A 27,024-nucleotide genomic window follows, 5' to 3' on the forward strand; every position below is an offset into this window, starting at 1 on the left:
GCTTCTAACCCTAACGGTTCTCCCGCTGTCACCCAAAAGCACCTGAAATTTAGGGCCAGGCTTCATTTTGGGCATACTTTTTTTCATGGTCGCTGCGCTCAGACCGAGCGAGCTACGGTCAAGCGGGGCATCTCGTTGAACTCGGCACAGCCTAGAGATTATGGTAATGCCATTGCAGGCTCTGTGTGTCTTTAAGCCCCACACTGTGTCACCCCATCCTTGCTGTGTGTGTGTGTGTGTGTGTGTGTGTGTGTGTGTGTGTGTGTGTGTGTGTGTGTGTGTGTGTGTGTGTGTGTGTGTGTGTGTGTGAGAGAGAGAGAGAGCGCTTTTCTTTGACATCTGCTTGGAGAAATGACAGATTTACAGTTCATGAGGGTTGCCTAATCACACATTTGAAGTTTTGAAAAGATCTGACCTTTTTAATCCTTCGAAACAGCCCCTATGACCCCATTTTAAGGCACTTCCGGTTGACACAGGAAGCTGAAAGTAAACACATATCCTCCTTGGTGTAAGCTCTTATAGAATATTGAGTTTTAAGTCTATATGTTAAGAACTGACTTATTTACAGAGGGTTGAATGAGTGTGTGTTATTTCAGAAAATCACAGAAAATCACAGAAATCTCGCAGAGCTCCGAAACCCACCTTAACGGATACTTCTGAACACGCTGCAACTGGATCTGTAACTCTTTTTTTTTTTTTTTTTTTTTAACATCACCAATTCTACATTGTACGATTTCTCTTAAATTACGATAGATAAATGTCTGGTTCTTTTTTCCTGACACCGTAGGTTCATGTACTTTGACGTGAAGCGGTCAAATTAGCGCTCTATTTTCGTTTTTGACCTTTAATCACAGAAAAATGGCCTTAACTCAAAAAGCGTTGAGGCCTCGATGCGATCTTGTTCGGGGCTAACTGCCCATTATGCCAAACCTATGCTCACCAAGTTTCATCTTCGAAGTCTTTTCCATTTAGGAGAAATGGCCATGTCGTGATTGGTGATGTTTTGTACATTTGCAATAAGATTCCATTCGCCATCTGCTGGAATTTACTGGGACAGCGGAAAAATGACCAAAATTTGAACATTTTATAAAACAGAAACCAAATGTCCGAGAGAGTTCGTTCGATGACTTCCCGGAAGATCTGGCCCCATTGCATGGCCCGCCGCGTCCGTGAATTTTACAAACATTCGCGAACGTCTAGTAAATTTGCAATATGGAGTTTCTCATCAATCATACAGCAAATGCCAAAATGTGCCCTTCATGTATGGAGGAAATATGCTAAAATGCATTCTTTAAATCAGGAGAGGGCTGACTGAGTGTGTGTTGTGTGTTCAATCAGGAGAGATACTTATAGATTCATTCATTAGCCTGTATTTAACCAGGCAAGTCAGTTAAGAACAAATTCTTATTTACAATGACGGCCTAGGAACAGGGGGTTAACTGCCTTGTTCGGGGCAGAATGACAGATTTTTACCTTGTCAGCTCGGGGATTCTATCTAGCAACCTTTTGGTTACTGGCCCAACGCTCTAACCACTAGGCTACTTGTCAGCCAATCCCGGATGACGCTGGGCCAATTGAGCGCCGCCCTATGAGACTCCCAATCACGGCCAGTTTTGATACAGCCTGGAATCGAACCAGGGTCTGTAGTGATGCCTTTAGCACTGAGATGCAGTGCCTTAGACCGCTGTGCCAGCCTGTAGCAGAGAGAAGTATCTAATTGGTCTCTGGCTTGCTACTGCTGGAGGTTTGATCAAGATATTTCCCTCATTGAAAACAAACATCGAGCTACATCGTCCCAAATGGCACCCTGTCCCCTAGTGCAGTTCTCTTGATGAGAGCCCAATGGTCCCTTGTCAAAAGTAGTTCACTATATAGGGAATAGAATCGCATTTGGGACGTAGTCATCATTAAATATATACATGAATTCACCTTATTCACTTGGCTGACTTCACATGTATAAACACTGTACTCTAAGTAGGTAAGTACAACATGTATGTAAAGTTTCTATAACAGTATCTATCAACTCCAGTCTGCCTGATGCATATGGTACAGTACAGTTAAAGTCACAATCCTGAGTGTATATATACCATGGATTCCAATTACCATTGGAGAGCAGTAAATATTGCAGATTGTACCTTTGAGTTCATGTTTGGTTTCATTTAAGCAATATAGACTAAGCAGCGGTGGTATAGCTAGATGCCCAGTGTCAAAGAAACAGAGTGGTTGGTAGCTAGTCAGAGATGTATTTTTAAACTCTACATTTTAATTGGATGGCTGCTGACAATATCATGCTTCCGTCTTCCCACTTTAGCACCAAAGAAGACTTTCAATTCTGCCGTCCTCTTAATTAACAAAACTCTTTAAATGCCACACGTCACCACTAACAGCATTGGATGAGTCAAGCATTCATAACACTGTAGCGTGCACACATGCACACGCTCAGACACGCACACTCTTTCAGTCTGGCATTTGGAATTATTTTTCTGACTTGATTTCCATGTGAGTTTTTCTTAAGGGGATGATGGCTGGTAGCAACACTTCAAAATAACAAAGTTAAATACATTCTGATTTAAAAAAACAAATGTCGGAACCAGCTTTAAAGTCTCAATTTCAGAACACTCCGACCATACAGAAAACCTGAGCCCTACTGGCCCTCTGAGCTTTCTAGCTCTCACAGCCCTGGCCTAAAGTATAGAGAGAAGTCTCAGTCTCAGTATTCATACCCATTCAAACTGAACCAATGTGAAGTTTGTGTTGAGTGCGGAAGTAAATCACACAGTGGTCAATTATTTTGGAGAACTGTGGGTGATGAGTGAGGCAGGCGCTGGTGCAGAGAGAGAAAGGGAGGGGAACAGGGAGAACATGTGTGCATGCTGTCAACCAGGAACCATTCTGCTCTGGTCACTCCCTCTACAGACTGACTGAGCCAGGAGTGCAGAGCAGGCATTAGGCTTGGACGGTATACCGTATAAAGTGCAGTCATCTTGTGCACTAGGTTAATAGATAAACAGATCGCATTCTTCATTTAAACTTTTGCATTACTTGTTCATTATGCAGCCATTCCACAAAGAGCTGATTGAGCCAGCCACATGGTATGTTTGTTTACAAAGAGCAAACGGAAGCTTTCGTGACGTGAAGATCCACTGTTGTGCAGCACAAGATCATGTTACTCTTGAAATTCACTACTAATGTTTGCCAGCTAAATATCTCAAATAAAATCGTACTTGTCTCATTCTCCGAAATACAATGGGTGTAGACTTTACCGTGAAATGCTTGCTTACAAAAAAAAAATGAATAGTAACACGAGGAATAAAACACACAAAAATGAAGCTATATACAGAGAGTACCAAAACCATATCAATGTGCAGATGTAAAAGGTATTTGAGCTAGATATGTACATAAAGGCAGGATAAAGTGACTAGACATCAGGATAGATAATAATAAGAGTAAGAAGAGTGGAAGTGTGTTTGTATATGTGTGTTGTGTCGGTATGCATGTGTGTGTTATGTGTGTGTGGTGGGGATTTGTGAGCGTGTCGGTGTAGTGTGAGTGAGTGTGTACTGTATGAAGTGCGTATATACACTCACCTGCCAGTTGATTAGGTACACCCAACTAGTACCCCCTTTTTTGTCTCCAGAACAGCTGGAATTCATCGGGGCATGGATTCTACAAGGTGTCGGAAACGTTCCCCAGGGATGTTGATCTATGCTGAAGCGATGGCATCACACAGTTGCTGCAGATTGGAATGCGGTACATTCATGCTGCGAATAACCCATTCCATCTCATCCCAAATAAGCTCTATTGGGTTTGGTCATCAACAATGTTCAGATACGCTGTGGCTTTCAATCGTTGCTCAATTTATATCAAGGGACCTAAAAAATATTCCCCACTCCAGTACACCACCACCACCACCGCCTGTACCGTTGACACCAGGCAGGATGGGTCCATGGACTCATGCTGCTTACACCAAATCCTGACTCTGCCATCAACATGATGCAACAGGAACTGGGGAATCGTTGGACCAGGCAATGTTTTTCCACTCCTTAGTTGTCCAGTGTTGGTGATCGCTTGCCCGCTGGAGCCACTACATCTTGGTTTTAGCTGATAGGAGTGGACCCCATTGTGGTCGTTTGCTGCAATAACCTGTTGGGGATAGGGGGCAGTATTTGCACGGCCGGATAAAAAACGTACCCGATTTAACCTGTTGGGGCTAGGAGGCAGTATTTTCACGGCTGGATAAAAAACGTACCCGATTTAATCTGGTTACTAATCCTACCCAGTAACTAGAATATGCATATACTTATTATATATGGATAGAAAACACCCTAAAGTTTCAAAAACTGTTTGAATGGTGTCTGTGAGTATAACAGAACTCAAATGGCAGGTCAAAACCTGAGAGATTCCTTTACAGGAAGTGGCCTGTCTGACCATTTCTGGAACTTCTTTGCCATCTCTATCTTTTACAAAGGATCTCTGCTCTAACGTGACACTTCCTACGTCGTCCATGGGCGCTCAGAGCCCGGGAAAAAACAGAATGTCGTCATCCCAGCCCCAGGCTGAAACACATTATCGCCTTTCTCAAGTGGCCGATCAAGGGACTGTGGGCTTAGGCGCGTGACCTGGCCGCCCCCGTCTTTGTGATTTTTTGCTCTGTTTGCCGAAAAGGACATTCCCGGTCGGAATATTATCGCTTTTCTACGAGAAAAATGGCATGAAAATTGATTTTAAACAGCGGTTGACATGCTTCGAAGTACGGTAATGGAATATTTTGAAATTTTTTGTCACGAAACGCGTCGGGCGCGTCACCCTTCATCACCCTTCGGATAGTGTCTTGAACGCACGAACAAAACAGAGGATATTTGAACACAACTATGGATTATTTTGAACCAAACCAACATTTGTTATTGAAGTAGAAGTCCTGGGAGTGCATTCTGACGAAGAACAGCAAAGGTAATCAAATTTTTCTAATAGTAAATCGGAGTTTGGTGAGGGCCAAACTTGGTGGGGTTCAAAATAGCTAGCCATGATGGCTGGGCTATCTACTCAGAATATTGCAAAATGTGCTTTTGCCGAAAAGCTTTTTTAAAATCGGACATAGCGATTGCATAAAGGAGTTCTGTATCTATAATTCTTAAAATAATTGTTATGTTTTTTGTGAACGTTTATCGTGAGTAATTTAGTAAATTCACCGGAAGTGTTCGGTGGGAATGCTAGTTCTGAACGTCACATGCTAATGTAAAAAGCTGGTTTTTGATATAAATATGAACTTGATTGAACAAAACATGCATGTATTGTATAACATAATGTCCTAGGGGTGTCATCTGATGAAGATCATCAAAGGTTAGTGCTGCATTTAGCTGTGGTTTGGGTTTATGTGACATTATATACTAGCTTGAAAAATGGGTGTCTGATTATTTCTGGCTGGGTACTCTGCTGACATAATCTAATGTTTTGCTTTCGTTGTAAAGCCTTTTTGAAATCGGACAGTGTGGTTAGATTAACGAGAGTCTTGTCCTTAAAATGGTGTAAAATAGTCATATGTTTGAGAAATTGAAGTAATAGCATTTCTAAGGTATTTGAATAACGCGCCACGGGATTCCACTGGCTGTTGAGTAGGTGGGACGATTTCGTCCCACATACCCTAGAGAGGATAACCCATCTGTGACAAGGACCGACAAGTTGGGCATTTCAAGATGCTGTTCTGCACACCACTGTTGTACTATGCCGTTATTTGTCTGTTTGTGGCCCTCCTGTTAGCTTGCACGATTTTTTCAATTCTCCTTCGACTGCTCTCATCAACAAGCTGTTTTCGCCCGCAGGACAGCCGCCGACTGTATGTTTTTTGTTTGATTCTGAGATACCAACAATCATACCACGCTCAAAGCCACATAGGTCACTCATTTTTCCCATTCTAATGTTCAATCGAACAGTAACTGAATGCCTCGATCCCTGTCTGTGTGCTTTATATAGCGATCCACAGCCATGTGACTCACTGTCTGTTGGAGCGATTCATCTTCATGAATGGGGTGGTGTTCCCAATACATTGGCTGGTCAGTGTATAGTCTTGTGAGTGTGCATACAGTCAGTGCAAGATAGGGTCAATGTAGATAGTCTGCATAACCATTTAATTAAATATTTAACAGCTATATGGCTTAAGGGGTAGAAGCCGTATCGGTACTTTAACTAACACAGCCTGATGTAGACGTCCTGGATGGCAGGGAGCTCGGCCCCAGTGATGGATTGGGCCGTCCACACCACCCTTTGTAGAGCTTTGTAGTCGAGGGTGGTGCATTTGCCATATCAAGCGGTGATGGAGCCAGTCAAAATGCTCTCGATTGTGCTGCTGTATACATTTTTGAGGATCCGAGGGCCCATGCTAAATCTTTTCATCCTCTTGAGGGGGAAGAGGCTCTGTCGTCTGTGGAGTCGTGCCTGGCCACTCAGTCGTGGGTGAACAGGGAGGACTTCTGTCAGGACGTCCGGGATCCAGATGCAGAGGGAAGGGTTCTGTCCTAGGGTCCTGAGCTTGGTGATCAGCTTGGAGGTGTCTATGGTGTTGAATGATGAGCTGTAGTCTATGAACAGCATTCTCACACATTTTTTTCTCCTCTTGTCCAGGTGGAAGAGGGCAGTGTGAAGTGCATTTGAGATTGCGCCATCTGTGGATCTGTTGGGGTGGTATGCGAATTGGAGTGGGTCCAGGGTGTCTGGCATGCTGTTTATGTGTGTAATGACAAGTCTTTCAAAGCAATTCATAATTACAGACGTGAGTATTAAAGGGCGATAGTCATTTAGGCAGGTTACCTTGGAGCTCTTGGGAACAGGTACAATGGTAGTATGCTTGAAACATGTTGGGATTACCAACTGGGACAAGGAGAGACTGAACATTTCAGTGAAAACACTTGCCAGCTGGTCTGCGAATGCTCCGAGAACGTGACCTGGTATTCCGTCTGGCCCGGCGGCCTTGCAAGTGTTAACCTGTTTAAAAGTTTACTCACATCAGCCATAGAGAGCGAGATCACACAGTCATCTGGAACAGGAGCTTTCATGCAGGACTCAGTGTTGTATTCCTTGAAGTGAGCATGAAAGGCATTTCGCTCGTTTTGGAGTTCTACATCACTGGGCATCATTGACTGCAAGACCTGCCACATCTGACAAGTGTCAGAGCTGGTGTAATAGAATTCTACCTTCCTCCTATATTGTCCTTTTGAATGTTTGATGTCTTGTTGGAGGTGGTAGCGGGCTTTCTTGTATGCGTTCATGTCCATGTCCTGTTCTTTGTAAGCAGTAGCTCTAGACATTAATTCCAGCAAGGATAGTGCCTTTATTTCATGCTTTTTGGTTTGGTTACATTCGTATAGTCACTGTGGGACGACGTTGTTTATGCACTTATTGACTGATGTGGTAAACGCCTCAATGCTATCGGATGAATTCCGGAACATATCGCAGCCTGTACTAGCAAAACATTATTGGAGCTTTGAGTGAGGGGTGCGCCAGCCTTGCGTCTGCATCATTGGACCACTTTCGTATTGAGCACTCACTAGTACTCCCTGTTTGAGCTTTTGTTTGAAAACTGGGAAACAGTTTTGAGCCTGTAATCAAACCCACAAATGCTGATGCTCCAGATACTCAACTAGTCTAAAGAAGGCCAGTTGTATTGCTTCTTTAATCAGGACAACAGTTTTCAGCTGTGCTAACATAATTGCAAAATCAATTAGCCTTATAAAATGATAAACTTGGATTAGCTAACACAACGTGCCATTGGAACACAGGAGTGATGTTTGCTGATAATGGGCCTCTGTTCGCCTATGTAGATATTCCAAACAAAATCTGCCGTTTCCAACTACAATAGTCTTTTACAACATTAACAATCTCTATACTGTATTTTTGATCAATTTGATGTTATTTTAATGATCAAAAAATGTGTTTTTCTTTCAAATAAATATATATATATATATATATATATATATATATATATATATAAACACACACACACACACACACACACACACACACACACACACACACACACACACACACACACACACACACACACACACACGATCAAGCTTCATGGTTACAGCAGACACAATCAATCCCCTCTGAGGTCAAGATCACTGCTGTCTATTATTTGTTTTGTGCGTGTAGCAAACCTGTTGACATAGTTGTACAACTTTATGAGCTGGGTTGTCTGTCCTTGCAATTTGTTTATGTTTGCTTGCGCTTGTTAGCATTTACAGTGGCAAGTGTCCACAATTTAGTTTTTTTAACGTTTGGAACGAATTAGCAGCCTCTTGCTGGTAATACTGTAAAACACGGTATGGTACAGAAACGGTATGAAAATACACAAATCTATATACCGCCCAAACTTAGCAGGCAGGCAGAGCTAACCCATGGTGTTAATGCTAATGTATGAACATGGGCAGGCGCACACGCACATGTACACCTACAATCCTGGATATTCTTTATTTAATAAAAGTTATTAATAAAAACAAAGATAGCTTGGCATCACCATAAGCCTGGGCCTCATTATTGGTGAATTGCTTTCAGCTAACTAACTCCTGATGATCATCAGCCTTTGTGTTCTGCCTGGGGCCAGAGTCATCTTGTTACCCTGTAGGCTGAGAGAGGGAGAGGCAACTGGTAACCATTTATGCTCAGAGAGAGCGCCCTTGAGCCAGATGTGGGTTCTCCCTGCTTACATTTAGGCTTCAACAACATAAAAAATGGATGTCTTCACTTAAATAATCTTATCGTACGATTATTCATTCATGTTAAAGGTAATTTAAATTTAAGTCACGGGTCCATAAACTAAGCTAGGCATGTAAGGTAAGTAGAAGGAGGAGGAGGAGACCACTCTGACCACTCTAACCCACAGCAGACTGACTCAGGTTGGAAATTGGGAGAGATGGAAGGATGGCCTTTGCTCTAAACCCCATAATTATCCATGATCCCGCCTAGCATAAACCTTACCCAGGAACACCCAGCGGTGGTCCCTCCCTGACCGCTGAGGATTGTGGGATTGACCCTAGGGGTCCACACCTTACCCAGGCATTGACCTCCAAGGCTGCTGTTGAGAAGGGAAGGGCATGGCTGAAATGACCACAAGCTACCATCATCAGATGCTGATAACAAGACAAGAATGAGTGGCTGGAAGATTTTGCTAGACCTCCCAAATAATGTCTGCCAAGCCCTGTTGGTGGGATTTCATAGGTTTCTGTGGCTAAATAGAATGACCCACTGACTTGTGATTCTATTTCTATGGCAGCAGCTGACACAATATTATATTCACTGGCATGGTGGCAGGCATATAGGAAGAAGGACAGACAAACGGTTTGGGCTCAGTTGTACTGTCAATGTGGGCCAAAAGCTCTCTAAACCATGTCTCAAAATCTCTGTCATCAATAGAGAGCAGAGAGCAAACAAAAATATAAAAACATACATCAGCCAAGATCAGAGTGGGATTTAGAAACAAACATGGATATGCTCAGAAAAACATGCACGTGAAAACACATTGACTCACAAAACGCACTGTGACACACACACACACACTGACACACACATAGGCAGTGTTTTGGTCCCTGGAGGCCCTATGTGATTTGGGACCGAGTGTAATCCTGTTACACCATTTTTGATCTCTTCCTCCGAATCCTACTTTCAAACAAACATCCTCTTCTCTCTCTTTGCCCTACTCTCAATGTTTCTAGGGAGATCATGCACTGCAAAGGGGAAGAGAGTGAGAAGAATGGGAAAACAATTGGGGGAGAGAGAGGGAAAGAAATAGGGAGAGAGAGAGAGAGAGAGGAAGAATGAATGAATGAAAGTGTATAAAGAGAGAGAAAGAGTGCGAGAGACAGCGGTAGAGAATAAAAGAGTGAGAGAGTGTCTGAGTAACGGTAAGAAAGCGGATTATGGAGAGCAGAAACAGCAGCTAGACAACAGAGGGACTAGCTAGAGACCAACAGACAGTCTAACTGAGCGTGTGTGTGTGTGTGTTTGTGTGTGACAGTGTTTCCGTCAGGAACATTTGGTGCCAGACAAGTGACCAGGAATATCTACATTTATCTGAAAAATGTACAGGTCATCCATATATAGTACCAGTCAAAAGTCTGGACACACCGACTCATTCAAGGGTTTTTCTTTATTTTTACTATTATCTATTTGAGATTCTTCAAAGTAGCCTACCTTTGCCTTGATGACAGCTTTGCACACTCTTCTCTCAACCAGCTTCACCTGGAACGCTTTTCCAACAGTCTTGAAGTAGTTCCCAAATATGCTGAGCACTCTCTGGCTGCTTTTCCTTCACTCTGCAGTCCGACTCATCCCAAACCATCTCAATTGGGTTGAGTAGGTGTGCCCAAACGTTTGACTGATACTGTACATTGGGTGCATAACATATTAGGGGGTCCACCCACGTACCCAGCACCATCAATAAACGAGGGATGTTAGCTATATCCTTAAAAACAGCCTATAAGAAAAACCACTGATGCATAAGCAAACTTTATAGCCTATTTGTATTGGTTTTTCCTTTCCTAAAACAATCATAGTCAACCCATGGGTTAAAGAATAAAAAGAAAACTAATGATGAAACTTAAGTCAATCTTAGATCAACCTCCTCTTTCATACAAGAAAGTCATGACCATCATGCTTTTAGGGAAAGAGGATACGTTTGTACATGTATAAAATTGCGAGTCTGACCAATTCCAGTCCCCTTAGGTCTGAGAAGCTCAGTTCTGGTGACTTTTTAAAAAGGACATTCTACTCCAAAATGAGTGAAAATAAAATGATGCTGACACCAACTAAAATAAAATGTCCACCTCCAGAAATGAGCCCCATAACACATCCAATTATTTTAATCTAACCACACTGTCCGATTTCAAAAAGGCTTTACAACGAAAGCAACACATTAGATTATGTCAGCAGAGTACCCAGCCAGAAATAATCAGACACCCATTTTTCAAGCTAGCATATAATGACACAAAAACCCAGAAGACAGCTAAATGCAGTACTAACCTTTGATGATCTTCATCAGATGACACACCTAGGACATTATGTTATACAATACATGCATGTTTTGTTCAATAAAGTTCATATTTATATCAAAAACCAGCTTTTTACATTAGCATGTGACGTTCAGAACTAGCATACCCCCGCAAACTTCCGGGGAATTTACTAACAATTTACTAAATTACTCACGATAAACGTTCACAAAAAACATAACAATTATTTTAAGAATTATAGATACAGAACTCCTTTGTGCAATCGAGGTGTCCGATTTTAAAATAGCTTTTCGGTGAAAGCACATTTTGCAATATTCTCAGTAGATAGCCCAGCCATCACGGCTAGCCATTTAGACACCCACCAAGTTTAGCCCTGACCAAAGTCAGATTTACTATTACAAAAGTTTGATTACCTTTGTTGTCTTCATCAGAATGCACTCCCAGGACTGCTACTTCAATAACAAATGTTGGTTTGGTCCAAAATAATCCATCGTTATATCCAAATAGCGGCGTTTTGTTCGTGCGTTCCAGACACTATCCGAAATGGTAAATCAGGGTCACGAGCATGGCGCAATTCGTGACAAAAAAATTCTAAATATTCCATTACCGTACTTCGAAGCATGTCAACCGCTGTTTAAAATCCATTTTTATGCCATTTTTCTCGTAAAAAAGCGATAATATTCCGACCGGGAATCTCCGTTTCGGCAAACAGAGGAAAGAAAACAAAGCATTCGGTCAACGCGGGCACGCGCCTGAGTCTCACAGTACTGTAACCAGCCACTATCCAAACGCGCTACTTTTTTTCAGCCAGAGCCTGCAAAGCCACGATTCAGCTTTTTGCCGCCTTCTGAGAGCCCATTGGAGCCGTAGGAAGTGTCACGTAACAGCAGAGATCCTTTGTAATGGATAGAGATGGCAAAGAAGGCCAAGAAATGGTCAGACAGGGTACTTGTTGTACAGAATCTTCTCAGGTTTTGACCTGCCATTTGAGTTCTGTTATACTCACAGACACCATTCAAACAGTTTTAGAAACTTTGGAGTGTTTTCTATCCAAAGCCAATAATTATATGCATATTCTAGTTTCTGGGCAGGAGTAGTAACCAGATTAAATCGGGTACGTTTTTTATCCAGCCGTGTCAATACTGCCCCCCAGCCCTAACAGGTTAAAATATGGGACTATGCATGGTCTAAATCAGTGGTTCCCAAACTTTTTATAGTCCCGTACCCTTTCAAACATTCAACCTCCAGCTGTGTACCCCCTCTAGTACCAGTCAGCACACTCACAAATGTTGTTTTTTGCCATCATTGTAAGCCTATACAATACATTTATTAAACATAAGAATGAGTGTGAATTTTTGTCACAACCCGGCTCGGGGGAAGTCTTAAATCATTTTCCACACACAGTCTGTGCTTGTATTTAGTTGTCATGCTAGTGAGGGCCGAGAATCCACTCTCACATTGGTATGTGGTTGCAAAGGGCATCCGTGTCTTAACAGCGCAATTTGCCAAGGCTGGATACTCTGAGCGCAGCCCAATCCAGAAATCTAGCAGTGGCTTCTGATTAAATAAAATTTTCACAGAACCGCTTGTCGCAGTTTCGATGAGACTCTCTTGTTCAGATATCGGTAAGTGGACTGGAGGCAGGGCATGAAAGGGATAACAAATCCAGTTGTTTGTGTCATCCATTTCGGGAAAGTACCTGCGTTATTGCGCACCCAACTCACTCAGGTGCTTCACTATATCACATTAGGCATTGTCCGTAAGCTTGAATTCATTTGCACACAAAAAAATCGTAAAATTATGGAAAGACCTGTGTGTTGTTCTTGTTAATGCAGACAGAGAAGAGCTCCAACTTCTTAATCATAGCCTCAATTCTGTCCCGCACATTGAATATAGTTGTGGAGAGTCCCTGTAATGCAAGATTCAGATCATTCAGGCGAGAAAAAACATCACCCAGATAGGCCAGTCATGTGAGAAACTCGTCATCATGTAAGCGGTCAGACAAGTGACAACTGTGGTCAGTAAAGAAAACTTTAAGCTCGTCTCTCAATTACATTTTTTTTGTAAATTATTTTCCCCTTGATAACCAGCACACTTCTGTATGATGTAAAAGTGTTACATGGTTGCTGCCCATATCATTGAATAGTGCAGAAAATACATGAGAATTCAGGGGCCTTGCTTTAACAAAGTTAACCATTTTCACTGTAGTGTCCAAAACATCTTTCAAGCTGTCAGGCATTCCCCTTGGCAGCAAGAGCCTCTCGGTGGATGGTGCAGTGTACCCAAGTGGCTTCAGGAGCAACTGCTTTCACATGCGTTATCACTCCACTATGTCTCCCTGTCATGGCTTTTGCGCCATCAGTACAGATACCAAAATGAGCAGCAGCTACGTTTGGCTACATACGGACCGTTAGTGGAATTCCCGTGAGAGAGTAACGGTTAATGTGATTGGATGTTAATAATTTGACTAGGCTACCTGTATTTGACATTGTGTTGTTATTTCGCTGAACACTAGATGGTTTAATTTTATTTTTGCCAGTGAAACGAGGCTACTCAGGCGAGAAAAAAACCTCACCCAAATGTATAGCCCCGTTGGAAAATATAAATGGACTGTTTGAAAATGTGAAGAAAAAAATATATATATTTTAGAAAAATATAGAATCACATTTTTATTTGGCGTACTGGTGTGGGGTGCAATGGGATGCAATGGGATGTTTCCCTCCCATTGAACCCCAGTTTGGGAAAACCTGCTCTAAATGATCAGATGTGCTGCTAGCAATTAGCGTTATCACCTCGAGCCCAACTGATACCGCATAATGTTAGTGGTTATAAAATGTACATAGGCTGCTGCTGAAGCATGGGGTTTGTCCATCTGCATTTACCCCATTGGACACAACATCTGATTGTTCTAATTATATATTATTATTATTAATAATAATAATACTTTTATGAAAAATACATAAATTATTATTATTCACTCAAAAATGTTGGAGTTTCTATTAGAAAGTATATTATTGCCCTTTTAAGAAGAACTCAGTTGCGCCACTGTGCCTAAACCATGCTTGAAACTCCAGCTTGCATTTGAAAAATGAGGCCACTTGCGTAATTGAAGAGGTATAGAAATAAACTTGGTAGCAATGAAAAACTGGGATCCCCCTCTTTCTTAACAAAGAACAAAAATGCTTTCAAAATAGAAAATGTCAAAACTGCTTTCAAAAGTGTCCTCCTGAGGTTGCATTAAGAATTGTTGTGCATTGACTGCTTAGAATACATGTTTCCCTCCCTATGGCTCTCGCAATTTGAATATACATCGAGATGACTATTACCCTTTCAACAGGCTATGCGATTTAAACAATCCTCAGGCTTATATTTTTTTAATAAGCTAACGATGCTCTGATCCTCCAAATCATGCATTATAGTGTAGTAGTCTGTTTTGAATGATTTTATGTATTTATGTTTAGACATGAGTAGGCTAATTAGGCTATATCATTTGTGCAATTTAATTTAATTTACTTTAGGGAAACTTAGCCCCTATCTAACCTTATGGACTCGCCGCCTTTGGTAAGCAGTTTCGGTTTTTGACACACTCAAACCGGTGCACCTGGCACCTACTACCATACCCCTTTCAAAGGCACTTAAATATTTTGTCTTGAACATTCACACTCTGGATGGCACACATACACAACCCTTGGCTCAACTGTCTCAAGACCTAAAAATCCTTCTTTAATAACTTTCATGTTTTGTACACTCAGTGTATTTCACAGAACATACGTGCTTCTGTATTAGGCCATTTCACCAACCAGACCTCTCCCAAATCTATATGGCATAAATCCGTCGTAGTGATAGAGAACTTGAATCCGAGTCTACCTCACAGTTCAGCTGTCGGAGATTTGAGCACAAAATGCATCAGGGCATTGCATGCATAGACCTATACTAGGCTTAGGGATCCACTATATGATAGCCCATTAATATTTAAAAACAGTTATATAAAAAGGAAGAGAAGCTTAGGTCTAGCCCCAAAGAGAGATATGCCGACGTCATGCTACGACACCGACATGCATTTCTTGATCTTTGTCAGATAGGCTAAAGCGTCTGCTATACAGATACAGTCGTACAGAAGTACATTTTCATTCAGAATTTAACAGGCTATATTGCAGCAATTACCAAGAAATGCAAGTGCCTAATATACCCAACAAATGACAGCAATAGGCTTATGATATTTATTTAACAAGCCTACTTATAACCTATCTTAAACTACAATGAACAAAACGTATAAATGCAACATGTAAAATGTGGGTACCATCTTTCATGAGCTAAAATGAAAGATCACAGAAATTTTACATACACACACAAATCAAATATTTAATCGTTATTTGTGAATGTATGAAACCTGTGCCGGTTGAAAAATATATTGATGCGGGGCGCCGTCCTCAAACAATTGCATGGCATGTTTTTTCGCTGTAATAGCTACTGTAAATCAGACAGTGCAGTTAGATTATCAATCATTTAAGCTTTCAACCGATTTAAGACACTTATATGTACCTAAATGTTTAATATCCATAATTTTTATGATTATTTATTTGAATTGCGCACCCTCCGGTATCACCGGAAGTTGTCCCGCTAGCGGGACACCTACCTCTACCACCAAGCCATAAGACTGCTGAACAATTATTCAAATGGAGACTGGATTATTTACATTGACACCCCCCCTCCCCCTCCATTTGTTTTTTACATGCTGCTACTCGCTGTTTATTATCTATGCATAGTCACTTCACCCCTACCTACATGTACAAATTATCTCGACTAGCCTGTAGCCCCGCACATTGACTCAGTACCGGTACCCCCTGTATATAGCCATATTATTGTTAATTTATTGTGTTACTTTTTATTATTTTTTACTTTAGTTTATTTGGTAAATATTTTCTTAACTCTTTCTGGAACTGCACTGTTGGTTAAGGGCTTGTAAGTAAGCATTTCACGGTAAGGTCTACACATGTTGTATTCGGCGCAGGTGACAAATTAAGTTTGATTTGAGTGTGTGTGTGTGTGTGTATGTAAGAAAGCGGTACTCTGTGGGGGTTACATATATACAATATGTATTTTGAGCTATACATAATATATATTTTATACATCATTTTTTTATCCATCTACAAACAAACAAAATAGGTTATTTCCAACCAACCTACAGAGGGTGTTGAGCCAAAGGGAAGAGAGGAGGAGATGGGGAGAGATGGAGAGCGAGGGAGGGTGAAGGAGAGAGGTGGGGGGAAATTATTGAGTGAATGTGCTTTGAGGACCCCCCACACCTCCATGGAGGGAGATAAAATAACAGTAAGGCTGTGTCATAAATGGCACCCTATTAAAGTAGTGCACTATATAGAGAATAGGGTGCTATTTGAGATAAATGAGTCAGCGTGTCGTTCTGAGCACAGAGATCTCCTCATCAACCATCACAACACACCAGGTCCTGAGGCACAGCCATCGCCACACACACACAGATATAAATGCACACAAAACACATACACACACTTGAAAGCTCCCATCACCCCACACTGACAGACACTGGCCTGTGGAGACAGATATGCATTTGTGCTGTACGTTCCTCCCGTTGGCTCACATAGTCGCGCTGTTTTTTTATCCACACAACAGGAGTAACTTTGAAGGATAACGGCAGGATAACGCTGTGGTAATGCCGCAGAGATGGCCCGGTTGCTATGGAGACAGGTCGCCAAGACACAGTTTGGTGCTGGTTTCATACTGGGTGAGTCATTTCAGAGACAGAGAGCGAGAGAGCGAGAGAGAGCGAGACACATGACAGGGCCGGCAAGTCTGTCATTGGGGCGTTTAAGGTGTTTTTGAAGGGATAAATAGATAAACCTTTAAAGATGCTATACCTTTGTTTGGCCTCAATGAGCAGACACACCTCAACTACTCCCCAACGCTATTGCCTTCACGGTAAGGCACTGAGGTGATGAAAAATTCATGAACGTGCTCAATATGTTCGAGCAAATGCTTTCATTCGTTTTCACATCTCTTCAAAGGTAAAAAGGCCCTAAGTACATAGCACGTACTGAGTCAACATCGTATTGAGTGAAAAATCCACAGCCGTGGTGAGATGATAGATGGCATCACTCAAGAGTCAACACCACTAGCTATAGCTACCCTCAGAACAGCCTCATTTTGTCAAGGCATGGACTCTACAAGATGTCGAAAGAGTTCCAACAGGGATGCTGGCCCATGTTGGCTCAAATGCTTCCTACAGTTGTGTCAAATTGGCTGGATGTCCTTGGTAGTGGAAAATTCTTGATACACACGGGCAACTGTTGAGCCTGAAAAACCCAGTAGCATTGCAGTTCTTGACACAAACTGGTTTGCCTGGCACCTACTACCTTATCCCGTTCAAAGGCAATTCACTATTTTGTCTTGCCCATTCACCCTCTGAATGTCACACATACACAATCCATGTCTCAATTGTCTCAAGGTTTAAAAAAAATGATTAAACCTGTCTCCGCTCTTTCATCTTCACTGATCGAAGTGGATTAAACAAGTGACATTAAGGAATCATAGCTTTCCCCTGGATTCATCTGGTCAGTCTGTCATGGAAAAAGCAGGTGTTCTTATGTTTTGTATACTCAATGTAGAGTATATGTATATATTTTTTATGTTCTCTCTAAATAACCTTTGTTGCATAATTAAGATGTCCATACACTGCATTTCAAACAATCAGGAATAATCTAATTTATTCAGGGCTTGTGAAATTATGCCTAGTCTAAATATAAGCATTCAATCATAAGACCCACTATGAACTTTATTATTTTATCAAAATAGTTTAATCTGCTTTTTTTGTGCAATAATCACCGATCTGGCTTTCAAGTCGGTCTATGAAAATGCCCTTTTTGTTACAAATTTATCTAGAACCATGTACAATGCACATCAACTAACAAATCCCAAACTTCTGGTAACAAGCAATATAGAAAATGAACACAGGTTTCATAAACATCTCTCAAGCACAAGCCCACCTGCTAGTGAGTAGCTAGCTAATCTTTATATTTAAAGTCTAGCCAAATTGGATCTATTTTCTTGCTAACAAGGTAGAACAGTTGAACTGTTATGAATACACCCTCCAGTCCGTTGCCAAATGTTTGAAGAACACAGCCTGTTCACGTTTAGATGTTGAAGTCAAGCGGCCTACCTGGATAAGAAGATGCTTATTTCTCAGAATGAGAACGAGTTGCCAGTTGTTATTAAATGTGCATTTGTGACATTACGGTCTCGTCGCACGCAACAGAAACTGCAATGCCGCGCGCCAGAAACAGAGCATTAATTTTTAACAATCATGTTAATTGATACTCCTGTTGTAGTAGGGTTTCCTCTGTTCTAAATTTTGGGAGTTGAGATATAAAAAGGGCATTGTTACAGATGTTAAGTTCTTCTCTATTACAGTAAAATAACGTCTCAATGTGTTTTGGTGTCCATATGACCGATTGTTTTGGACCCCAAATGCAAATAGTGAGTTGCAACTGCTTGTTGTCAGAGAGGAAGATGAATCCCCAAGCCAAATGGTGAAAATCTGTTGATGTGCCCTTGAGTAAGGCACTTAAGCCTAATTGCTCCTGTAATTTTCTCTTGATAAGAGAGTCCACTAAATGACAAATGTAACATTATGGTTCATCTTTGTTGTTGTAAGTGGCAGGGAGATGGGCCTAATGTCTGTTTGCAGGTGGGAAGGTGCACAGTGCACACAACATAGAAGGAGCGAATGAGACCAAAAAGACAAACACACACACACACACAAAAAACGTTGATTCCTGCAATACAGGCATTTGGAACATCGCACTAAAACATACATTCTAATCAATTGAATTAATTTGATATAATGTCCAACCCTAACACACACACTCACACTGTCACACACACACACACACACACACACACACACACACACACACACACACACACACACACACACACACACACACACACCTGATAGTGTCGTCTGTTATCAAGGCATGTGATTAAAATAAGAACATGGGGTGCAGGCGGGCCGCCCTACCAGCCACATATTGACCAGAAGCACTAATGTTTCAATTACAGGCGGCATCCCTAAGACAAACCAGACAACAGGTTTAAATGATTACGTCCACATCAAGTGGGGATTTAACAATAAATGTTTTCCTGAGCGAGGTGTAATTGCAAGGGACAAATCATCAATACTACCCACTATGTACAGGTGAATCACTGCAATTTGCTAGGAAGGTGCAGGTTCATTCTCCATCTCTCTTCTTGTGTCCCTCCCTCCCTCCCGATCCTCCATCCCTCCCTCCATTTCTTTCTCTCCCTCCCTCTCTGTCTTTCCATATTTCTCTCTGTCACTCTCCATCTCTCTCTATGTCTGTCTCTCTCCATCCCTCTATCTTCCCATCCCTCTCAAAAATGAAATACCATGCAAACGCACAACTATTTGAATTGCAATGATGACTTTTTCTCATAATGAGAATATAAATGAAAACAGGCTGCTGAATAACCAGTAACGTATTGAAGAAGTCATAGGCTTCAATCAGTGCTGCTCTCTCTAACCCCCTGAGAGAATAAATATTCCACAACCCACTCACACCAAGGCTCAGCACAGCCCTGGCACTGCATGGTAGTGTTGTCACGATACCAGAATTTTGACTTTGATACCAATACCAGGTTTAGTATCATGATACAGGAAAAATCTGGTGGGACGTGAGTTGGCAACCAGAGGGTTGCTGGTATCACATTGTAGATACCAGTGCCTGCTGTTGTGTATGGAACTTGCACAAAAACTGCTGGCTGGCTACTGCTAGCAAGCCCAGACAAACACTAAGCAGTCTAAATACAGTGGCAAGAAAATGTATGTGAACCCTTTGGAATTACCTGGATTTCTGCATACATTGGTCATCAAATTTGATCTGATCTTCAGCTAAGTCACAATAATAGACAAACATAGTGTGCTTAAACTAATAACAAAGTATTGTATTTTTGTCTGTATTGAATACATAATTTAAACATTCACAGTGCAGGTTGGAAAAAGTATGTGAACCCCTAGGCTAATGACTTCTCCAAAAGCTAATTGGAGTCAGGAGTCAGCTAACCTGGAGTCCAATCAATGACACGAGATTGGAGATGTTGGTTAGAGCTGCCTTGCCCTATAAAAAAACTCACAAAATTTGAGTTCGCTATTCACAGGAAGAATTGCCTGATGCGAACCATGCCTCGAACAAAAGAGATCTCAGAAGACCTGAGAATAAGAATTGTTGACTTGTTTAACCTGTTAGGGCTAGGGGGCAGCATTGACACGGCTGGATAAAAAACATACCCGATTTAATCTGGTTACCACTCCTACTCAGTAACTAGAATATGCATATACTTATTACATATGGATAGAAAACACCCTAAATTTTCTAAAACTGTTTGAATGGTGTCTGTGAGTATAACAGAACTCAAATGGCAGGTCAAAACCTGAGAGATTCCTTTACAGGAAGTGGCCTGTCTGACCATTTGTTGAACTTCTTTTCCATCTCTATCATTTACTAAGGATCTCTGCTCTAACGTGACACTTCCCACGTCGTCCATAGGCGCTCAGAGCCCGGGAAAAAACAGAATGTCGTCATTCCAGCCCCAGGCTGAAACACATTATCGCCTTTCTCAAGTGGCCCATCAAGAGACACTAGCTTATGCGCGTGACCCCGACCGCCCCCGCCTTTGGGATTTTTTCCTCTGTTTGCCGAAAAGGAGATTCCCTGTCGGAATATTATCGCTTTCCTACGAGAAAAATGTCGTAAAAATTGATTTTAAACAGCGGTTGACATGCTTCGAAGTACGGTAATGGAATACTTAGAATTTTATTGTCACGAATTGCGCCAAGCGCGTGACACTTCTTTACTATTTCGGATAGTGTCTGGAACGCATCGAACAAAACGCCGCTATTCGGATATAACGATGGATTATTTTGGACCAAACCAACATTTGTTATTGAAGTAGCTGTCCTGGGTGTGTATTCTGACGAAGACAACAAAAGGTAATGACATTTTTATAATAGTAAATATGATTATGGTGAGTGCTAAACTTGCCGGGTGTCTAAATAGCGAGCCCGTGATGCCTGGGCTATGTACTTAGAATATTGCAAAATGTGCTTTCACCAAAAAGCTATTTTAAAATCGGACATATCGAGTGCATAGAGGAGGTCTGTATCTATAATTCTTAAAATAATTGTTATGCTTTTTGTGAACGTTTATCGTGAGTAATTTAGTAAAATGTTAGCGAATTCCCCGGAAGTTTGCGGGGGTATGCTAGTTCTGAACGTCACATGCTAATGTAAAAGCTGGTTTTTGATATAAATATGAACTTGATTGAACAAAACATGCATGTATTGTATAACATAATGTCCTAGGGTTGTCATCTGATGAAGATCATCAAAGGTGAGTGCTGCATTTAGCTGTCTTCTGGGTTTTGGTGACATTATATGCTGGCTTGAAAAATGGGTGTCTGATTATTTCTGGCTTGGTACTCTGCTGACATAATCTAATGTTTTGCTTTCGTTGTAAAGCCTTTTTGAAATCGGACAGTGTGGTTAGATTAACGAGAGTCTTATCTTTAAATGGCTGTAAAATAGTCATATGTTTGAGAAATTGAAGTAATAGGATTTTTAAGGTTTTGAAAATCGCGCCACAGGATAGCCGTGGCTGTTACGTAGGTGGGACGAATTCGTCCCGCCTAGCCTAGAGAGGTTAACCTGTTAGGGCTTCGGGGGCAGTATTTACAAGGCCGGATAAAAAAACGTACCCAATTTAATCTGGTTATTACTACTGCCCAGAAACTAGAATATGCATATAATTATTGGCTTTGGATAGAAAACACCCTAAAGTTTCTAAAACTGTTTGAATGGTGTCTGTGAGTATAACAGAACTCATATGGCAGGCAAAAAGCTGAGAAGATTCCTTACAGGAAGTGGCCTGTCTGACAAGTTCTTGTTCTTCTTGACTCTCTTTATTGAAAACTGAGGATCTTTGCTGTAACGTGACACTTCCTACGGCTCCCATAGGCTCTCAGAACCCGGGAAAAAGCTGAATGATGTAATTCCAGCCCCTGGCTGAAAAACATTAGCGCCTTTGGTAAGTGGTCTATCAGAGGACAATGAGACTGAGGCGGATGCACGAGGCGACCCCATGTTTTTATTTTCTCTCTCTTTGTACTAAAACACAGATTCCCGGTCGGAATATTATCGCTTTTTTACGAGAAAAATGGCATAAAAATAGATTTTAAACAGAGTTTGACATGCTTCGAAGTACGGTAATGGAATATTTAGAATTTTTTTGTCACGAAACGTGTCGGGCGTGTCACCCTTCTTTACCCTTTCGGATAGTGTCTTGAACGCACAAACAAAACGCCGCTATTTGGATATAACTATGGATTATTTTGAACCAAACCAACATTTGTTATTGAAGTAGAAGTCCTAGGAGTGCATTCTGACGAAGAACAGCAAAGGTAATAACATTTTTCTTATAGTAAATCTGACTTTGGTGAGGGCTAAACTTGGTGGGTGGGATTATTTCTGGCTGGGTACTCTGCTGACATAATCTAATGTTTTGCTTTCGTTGTAAAGCCTTTTTGAAATCGGACAGTGTGGTTAGATTAACCTGTTGGGGATAGGGGGCAGTATTGACACGGCTGGATAAAAAAACGTACCCAATTTAATCTGGTTACTACTCCTGCCCAGTAACTAGAATATGCATATAATTATTGGCTTTGGATAGAACACACCCTAAAGTTTCTAAAACTGTTTGAATGGTGTCTGTGAGTATAACAGAACTCCTATGGCAGGCCAAAACCTGAGAAGATTTCAAGCAGGAAGTGGCCTGTCTGAGAAGTAGTGTTTCATCTTGGCTCTTTTTATTGAAGACTCAGGATCTGTGCAATAACGTGACACTTCCTACGTCTTCCATAGGGTCTCAGAGCCTGGGAAAACGTTGAACGATATCGAGCCAGGCTCTGGCTGAAACACTTTATCGCTTTTGGCAAGTGGCCACTCAGAGTACTATGGGCTTAGGCGCGCGCCCGCTTCGACCGAATGCTTTGTTTTCCTTTGTCTGTTTATCTAAACGCAGATTCCCGGTCGGAATATTATCGCTTTTTTATGAGAAAAATGGCATAAAAATTGATTTTAAACAGCGGTTGACATGCTTCGAAGTACGGTAATGGAATATTTAGAATTCTTTTGTCACGAATTGCGCCATGCTCGTAACCCTGATTTAGCCTTTAGGATAGTGTCTAGAACGCACGAACAAAACGCCGCTATTTGGATATAACGATGGATTATTTTGGACCAAACCAACATTTGTTATTGAAGTAGAAGTCCTGGGAGTGCATTCTGACGAAGACAACAAAGGTAAGAACATTTTTCTTATAGTAAATCTGACTTTGATGAGTGCTAAACCTGCTGGGTGTCTAAATAGCTAGCCCTGTGATGCCGGGCTATCTACTGAGAATATTGCAAAATGTGCTTTCACCGAAAAGCTATTTTAAAATCGGACATATCGAGTGCATAGAGGAGTTCTGTATCTATAATTCTTAAAATAATTGTTATGCTTTTTGTGAACGTTTATCGTGAGTAATTTAGTAAATTGTTAGTGAATTCGCCGGAAGTTTGCGGGGGTTATGCTAGTTCTGAACGTCACATGCTAATGTAAAAAGCTGGTTTTTGATATAAATATGAACTTGATTGAACAAAACATGCATGTATTGTATAACATAATGTCCTAGGTGTGTCATCTGATGAAGATCATCAAAGGTTAGTGCTGCATTTAGCTGTCTTCTGGGTTTTTGTGACATTATATGCTAGCTTGAAAAATGGGTGTCTGATTATTTCTGGCTGGGTACTCTGCTGACATAATCTAATGTTTTGCTTTCGTTGTAAAGCGTTTTTGAAATCGGACAGTGTGGTTAGATTAATGAGAGTCTTGTCTTTAAAATGCTGTAAAATAGTCATATGTTTGAGAAATTGAAGTAATAGCATTTCTAAGGTATTTGAAAATCGTGCCACGGGATTCCACTGGCTGTTGAGTAGGTGGGACGCAAGCAGGGTACTCTCCTGACATAATCTAATGTTTTGCTTTCGTTGTAAAGCCTTTTTGAAATCGGACAATGTGGTTCGATAAAGGAGTCTTGTCTTTAAAATGGTGTAAAATAGTCATATGTTTGAGAAATTGAAGTTTTTGCATTTCTGAGGTATTTGTAATTCGCGCCACGCTATACCATTGGATATTGGTTAGGCGTTCCACTAGCGGAACATCTGTCCCTAACAGGTTTAATCTTATGCCGATGTATAACACTTGCATGTTTTATGAATTTTTATATTGAGTATTTCTGTTTTTGAAATTGGCGCTCTGCAATTTCACTGATGTTGGCCAGGTGGGACGCTACCGTCCCACATACCCTAGAGAAGTTAAGGATCTCTGTACTTTGTCTATTCATTTTTCGCTCCATCCTGACTAGTCTCCCAGTCTCTGCTGCTGAAAAACATCCCCACAGCATGATGCTGCCACCACCATGCTTCACCTTAGGGATCGTGCCAGGTGCTTGGCACTCAGGCCAAATATTTCATTTTTTTTCTCATGGTCTGAGTGTCCTTTAGGTGCCATTTGGCAATCTCCAAGTGGGCTGTAATGTGCCTTGTACTGAGGAGTGGCTTCTGTCTGGCCACTCTACCATAAATGCCTGATTGCTAGAGTGCTGCAGAGATGGTTGTTCTTCTGGAAGGTTCTCCAATCCCACAGAGGAACACCTCCCTGACCAAGACCCTTCGCCCCCGATTGCTCTGTTTGGCCATGCGGCCAGCTCTAGGAAGAGTCTTGGTGGTTCCAAACTTCTTAAGAATGACAGAGGCCACTGTGTTCATAGGGACCTTCAATGCTGCAGACATTGTTGGATACCCTTCTCCAGATCTGTGCCTCAACACAATCATGTCTCTGAGCTTTACAGACAATTATTTAGACTTTTTTTACCTTTATTTAACTAGGCAAGTCAGTTAAGAACAAATTCTTATTTTCAATGATGGCCTAGGAACATTGGGTTAACTGCCTTGTTCAGGGGCAGAACGACAGATTTGTACCTTGTCAGCTCGGGGATTCAAACTTGCAACCTTTCAGTTACTAGTCTAATGCTCTAACCACTAGGCTACCCTGCTGACTTCATGGCTTGGTTTTTGTTCTGACAATCACTGTTAACTGTGGGACCTTATGTAGACAGGTGTGTGCGTTTCCAAATCATGTCCAATCAATTGAATTTACCACAGGTGGACTCCAGTCAAGTTGTAGAAACATCTCAATGTTGATCAATGGAAACAGGATGAACCAGCTCAATTTCTCATAGCATGGGGTCTGAATATTTATGTAAATGAGATATTTCCGTTTTTTATTTGTAAAATACATGTGCAAACATTTCTAAAAACCTGTTTTCACTTTGTCATTATGGGGTATTGTGTGTAGATTGATGAGGAATGTCACGTCCTGACCAGTATAAGGGGTTATTTGTTATTGTAGTTTGGTCAGGGCATGGCAGGGGTGTGTTTGTTTTGTGTTGTCGGGGTTTTTGGATATTGTTCTATGTTTTGTATTTCTATTTTTTTTCTATGTTGTGTATTTCTTTGTTGGCCCGGTATGGCTCTCAATCAGGGACAGCTGTACATCGTTGTTGCTGATTGGGAGCCATACTTAGGTAGCCCTTTTTCCACCTGTCTTTTGTGGGAAGTTGTTTTTGCACTGCTGTGTATAGCCTGCAAAACTGTTTAGCTGTCATTCATTCGTTTTCTTGTTTTTGTGTAGTGCTCAATAAAAGTTAATATGAGCATTCACGTATCCGCTGCATTTTGGTCTACTCACTACGACGGCCGTGACAAGGAAACAATTAATTTAATACATTTTAGAATAAGGCTGTAATGTAACAAAAGTCAGTGGAGGAAAAAGTACCCAACTGTCATACTAGTAAAAGTAAAGATACCTTAATAGAAAATGACACAATTAAAAGTAAAAGTCACCCAGTAAAATTGTACTTGAGTAAAAGTAAAAAAGTATTTGGTTTAAAATATACTTAAGCATCGAAAGTAAAAGTATAAATAATTTGAAATTCATTATATTATGAAACACAGATGGCACCATTTTCTTTTTTTTTCTTTTTCCGGAAAGCCACGGGCACACTCCAACATTCAGACATAATTTACAAATAAAGTGTATGTGTTTAGTGAGTCCACCAGATCAGAGGCAGTAGGGATGACCAGGGATGTTTGGGTGATAAGTGAGTGGATTGGACTATTTTCCTGTCCTGCTAAGCATTCAAAATGTAACGAGTATTGGGGGTGTAAGTAGGAAAAGGAAAATGTAAGTAGTACAAAGTATAATATTTTCTTAAGGAATGTAGTGAAGTAAAAGCAGTCCAAAATATAAAGAGTAAAGTACAGATACCCCCCAAAAACTATTTGGGTAGTAAGTATTTAAGTATTTTTACCTAAGTACTTTACACCACTGACAAAAGTCAAAGGGTCTGAAAACCTTTCTAACGTACTGTATGTGATGTTTTTCAGAGCTCCTACTAAAGCCAAGAAAAACAACAAAAGAAAGCTCTCTCTCTCTCTCTCACACACACACACACACACACACACACACGACTCCCTCAAATAGAAGAGAAGAATAGCAACAACCCTGGAGAGAGATGTTGATTGTGTCTGAAGAAACAAAGCAAACCAACATATTCAACAAACACATAGACAAGGGAACATTTTGAAAGTACTGTTGGTACATTCGATGAAAACATGTAAAATACTTAAGTGAAAAATAAATATAGTATGAGAGAAAAAAGAGTGAGGGAAAGGGATGGAGGGGAGTGCGCTCCAATACAATTAGACGTGGGTAGATACTGTCATATTTGTCTATGTTGGTGGCAGGGAAGTCAGGCGCAGGAGAAACCAAATTGGTTATTCTGGAGTATTTAATTTTAAAAAACAAACTCC

At 41.1% G+C, this 27,024-nt stretch overlaps 1 pseudogene; it reads right to left on the reverse strand.

Moving 5' to 3' along the window:
* The window catches only part of LOC106590047 (ribonuclease 3-like), a 160,488-nt pseudogene that overhangs the window by 48,761 nt on the left and 84,703 nt on the right, over positions 1-27,024 (reverse strand).

The sequence above is a fragment of the Salmo salar genome, chromosome ssa29, assembly GCF_905237065.1.
Source record: "Salmo salar chromosome ssa29, Ssal_v3.1, whole genome shotgun sequence".
In the NCBI taxonomy this organism is placed as follows: domain Eukaryota; kingdom Metazoa; phylum Chordata; class Actinopteri; order Salmoniformes; family Salmonidae; genus Salmo; species Salmo salar.